At 42.9% G+C, this 4,505-nt stretch overlaps 1 non-coding gene across 1 annotated transcript; it reads left to right on the top strand.

Moving 5' to 3' along the window:
* Positions 1 to 276: 276 nt before the first annotated feature.
* LOC129404012 (small nucleolar RNA SNORA9) lies at positions 277 to 408 on the top strand. Its single transcript, XR_008629623.1, has one exon. It is a non-coding gene; the product is annotated as a small nucleolar RNA SNORA9 (small nucleolar RNA).
* Positions 409 to 4,505: the final 4,097 nt, after the last annotated feature.

Genomic DNA, 4,505 nt, shown 5'->3' with positions numbered 1-4,505 from the left:
AAGAGGAGGCAATGTGGGCAGCTCTGCCCACACCCTTCCTCAAATGAAACCTGTGGGCATCATTTCCTGTGCCCCCTTTCCCAGCACTCCTGACTGCACCTGTTCCTGTAGGGTTTTCACTTCTTTGCAGGCCCTTCCTGAGTAATATGAGGCCATCTTCCTATATCTACTCACCCTCACTTGTTCACGCTCCAGATTTTACCAACTCTTATCCTATAATAGCTTGGGAGTGATTCAGAAGCCACTTTCTCCAGGTTGATTTAAAAAAAAAAAATCTGGCAAGCCTCCAGCGTGCTGGGGTCTGGAGTGACCCTGTGCATTCCTACAGAGCTTGCAAGAACATTCTGAAACGGTTTGAGGCCTTGCCCTGCTCCATTCAGAGCAAGGTTATAGAAATTTCAGACAAATGAAAAAAAAAAATCACAAGCACTTCTCTTTCTTGGGCAACTTTTATGTTCTCCTAGTTCTTTTTAATATTACTCTATCCATGGCACCCCTCAGAGGGACAGCTACACATATCCTGAGAGGAAAGGGCCATTTTCTGCTATGAAAACTCAACTGTCAGTCAGGTACCTTTCCCAAAACTCACTGCTGTGAGAAGCTAGCTACTGTATTTGTTCACTTCCTTGTCCTGCCAAACCAGCCTAAGGCAAGGTCACAGGACTCCTTAGCAAGGGAGTTAGGAAGGGACAAGTAAACTTCTTCGACAACCCTTAGCAGTCCTGAAGGGGAAAGAGTACCTTTCCTGGGTTTGCTCTACTGAATTCTGGTGATTTCTTCCCGCAAGGGGACAAGGTGAGAGACATTATAAAATACATAAACCTCTTCAGGCTGCAATGAAAAATCCCTTAATGAAGTAAAAGATCACATGGGGGAGGAAGATGAAACATGCATTTTTGTCCACCTATTCCTTGTCTTTCAGTTAAATTTATGGAATAGTCAGATATGCTTCAATAGGAAAGGAGCATTCCCAATGGAAAAGTTACCTAAAGATAGGATTAAGCAGTAAACTAAATAAAGAATCACAAACTACAAAAAAAAAAAAAATTCTACCCTAAACATATCCACTTTCTCTAGCAAACACAATTTAGCAAATTAAAGAGGAAGGTACTATTTTTGGCCTATCAAACTGGCAGCCTGTGGTCTCTCCTGCCTCGTGAGTCTTGATGGAAGCCAGGACCTCTCTCTCTCCTCAGGCAGTGAGTGCCAACACTGGAGTCTCTCAGCCCAGCGCCAGGCGTGGGCACTCCCGTCGCATGACCTGAGACTGTGTCTGTAGCTTCTCACTGCAGGGAAACCAGGAAGGAGCAGAACCCTTTCTAGCAGCAACATCGGGTTCCAGGAGCTGCCAGGGCACTGGTGCCAGCAGCGTGTCTGCTTATCCTGTGTGTAAAGTCCGGGCCTGGTGCCAGCAGGGGTAGCTATGAGTGTGGCTCTCCATGGGCCTCTGTGACTCTGGTGGAAGAGTCCTCACCGTGTGCCCCAGTTCTGACCACACAGCCTTTCTGCCTATTGACTGCCTCAGCTCCATGCTCTGGCTTTTCTGACAAATCCCTGGGCTAACCCAACACCTTGTAAATTCCTGTGGTGGGTTTTTTGCTGCTTGACTGACAGAGTAATGCAGAGACGAAGCTCCCCAACCTCATCCATTCACCTCTTCAGGACACAAGTTTAGTAATAATTCAGAATGCGCATGTTGAAGAAAAAAAAAACACTTTCTCTGAAGTCCTATTTAGAATAGGAAAGTCAGAAGCCTACAAATGTGGTTAATGGTAAAGTGCCTGCTCCTCAGTGCTGCCTGCATCCCCTGTATGGCCACCTCCACCACCAAAGCAAACAAATAAAATTAGAGTACCAAAAGCAACCTGAATGTTCTACTTTAGGGAACTGATTCAAAGGATTATAATATGTCTATGGTATAAAATATACAGTAATTAGAAGTTGTGTTCTTAAAAAAATACTGAAATGCAAAAATAAAATATATTAATTTTTTTTAAATAGGTGTTTTTTTTTTTATTGTAGGGCCTCGCAGTGCTCAGGGATGACCTTGTTCTGTGCTTAGGAGATGATGTGGTACTGAGTAGCAAGCTTGGAGTACCCACATGCAAAGCTTACACTGCAGTCCTTCAAGCTATCTCCCTGGCCCTCCAGATCTAATTTTAGAAGCTGTTTATTTTGGTTTGAGGTACACAACTAGCTGTGCTCTGGACTTACTCCTTCTGGCTCTACACTCAAGGATTACTCATGGTGAGCTCTGGGGACCACATGTGGTGCCTGGGATCAAATGTAGATCAGCCATGTAGAAAGGTAAGTACCTTACCTGCCTTATGGACTACCTCTCCAGTCCCTCAAGTCCATTTTTTTAAATAATAAAACTATTTCCTGTTTTTTTAAGAACATGGCCTTCGGTATTGCTAATGAGGTTGATTTTGTCTATTTTGGGGTGCACAGTGGCTGTTGTAGGTCCTATGCTGTCTCTGGGCCTTAATTATCTTATGAAGAAAATCAATACCCCATTTTCTGTGTACTATATACTGTGCCCTACCCAAATGCACATGTTGCAACCCTGAGCCCAAGAGGGATCACTTTCGGAAGTGAGGACTTTTTGTGGGTGGTAGGTGATGAGTGTGAAGAGCTTATGAGCAGGATGTGTGCCCTTACATGACAGACCTTAAAGAATTCATAAACTCATAAACGGCCGAGGCCATGAAGAGAGCGTGTCCAGTTTTAATCCAGGAAGCAGTTTCAAAAAGTGCTTCCCATCTGATGCCAGTTTCACCCATCTTCTGGCATCTTGATCTTGGATTTGTCAGCATCCAGAGCCACAAGAGATACATTTCTCTTGGTGGGGGAATATGTGCACTGGTGAAGGGATGGGTGTTCAATCATTGTATAACTGAGACTTAAGCCTGAATGCTTTGTAACTTTCCACATGGTGATTCAATAAAATAAATTTAAAAAAAAAAACCCTAAAGGGGCCGGAGCGATAGCACAGCGGGTAGGGCGTTTGCCTTGCACGCGGCCGACCCGGGTTCGATCCCCGGCATCCCATATGGTCCCCCAAGCACTGCCAGGAGTAATTCCTGAGTGCAAAGCCAGGAGTAACCCCTGAGCATCGCTGGGTGTGACCCAAAAAGCAAAAAAAAAAAAAAAAACCCTAAAATGAAAAAAAAAGAGATACATTTCTGTTGTTTTTAAGCTATCATGGTCTATGGAGCTTTGTTAGAGCAGCAGGAACATTTGTTTTCTAGCCACTACCCAAAGAAATATCTCAATAAAACAATGGTTTTTAACTTACAGAACTTAGATTAAAAAAAAAAAATGAAAGAAACTAAAGTAGTCTGGAATGGAACCATAGTCTCATGGGCTGAGTGCAGGCTTTGCATGCAGATCTGAGTTTGATCTCCCACCAGGAGTGAGCCGACAACACAGAGCCTAGGATAGCTCCTGAGCACCACCAGGTGTGACCTGCCCAAGTAAATTCAATAAATATACAAATAAATAGTCTGGAATTCACTTACCCACTGAAAGCTGGATTTTAGATGAGTGTATAGGCCCATTAATAGGGAAGTTGAAGGATCACAGAAGTCACACAAACAAAAACCCAGGAAACACAAATAGATCATTCTTCTCCACTGAGAACAGGTTAATTATCATTGCTTTATGCCGATGCTGCTCTTGATAGCACTTATCATAATGGCAGGATGCTTTAGAGTTTTTGAACTACTTATACTTCGCATATATTATTATTAGGTTCATATTCCTGGAGAGAAAATTAATCCCAGGAGAAATTAAATGATTTATTAAATGTCTCAGACTTATTATGTGGTAGAACTAGGCCTAGAAACCAGGTCTTCTGCTCTTTTGATTATCACTAGAGCTAGAATAGTGATGAAATTTGGATTTTGGAGTCAGACAGTTCTGGGTATGTGACCCCACTTCAGCCCTGTCTAACCAGAAACTGTCTCATTCCTCTCAGTTTCCTCAGCTCTAAGGTAGAAAGAAGAGTACCTACCTTGGAGAATCCCTGTGATAAGAGAAAATGTTTATTATAATATTAAAGCTTATATTACCATTGACCTCTTTTATTATAACCTTTCCCATCACCTTGATAAGCCTTTTTAGTTTTCTGACACTGGATGCCCTTTAAGATTCAATTGTGTCAATTGTGTTTTTTTTTAAGAATATGGGATTAGGTATTGCTAATGAGGTTGATTTTGTCTATTTTGGGGTGCACAGTGGCTGTTGTAGGTCCTATGCTCTCTCTGGACCTTAATTATCTTGTGAAGAAAATTAAGGTTGTTTTTTCTTTATTTTGGAGGCTACACCAAGCAGTGGTCAGGGGTTACTCCTGGCTCTGCACTCAGGAATCACTCCTAGTTGTACTTGGGGGCCTTATGGGATGCTGGGGATCGAACCTGGATCAGCCATTTGCAAGCAAACATCTGCTGCTATTGCCCTCGCCCCAAGAATGTATACATTGAGGGCCTAACCCCAAGGGCTCC

The sequence above is a fragment of the Sorex araneus genome, chromosome 3 (assembly GCF_027595985.1).
Source record: "Sorex araneus isolate mSorAra2 chromosome 3, mSorAra2.pri, whole genome shotgun sequence".
Classification (NCBI taxonomy): Eukaryota; Metazoa; Chordata; class Mammalia; order Eulipotyphla; family Soricidae; genus Sorex; species Sorex araneus.
The sequence above is the reverse complement of the archived record's forward strand: the minus strand, read 5'-3'. Positions and strand labels throughout refer to the sequence as shown.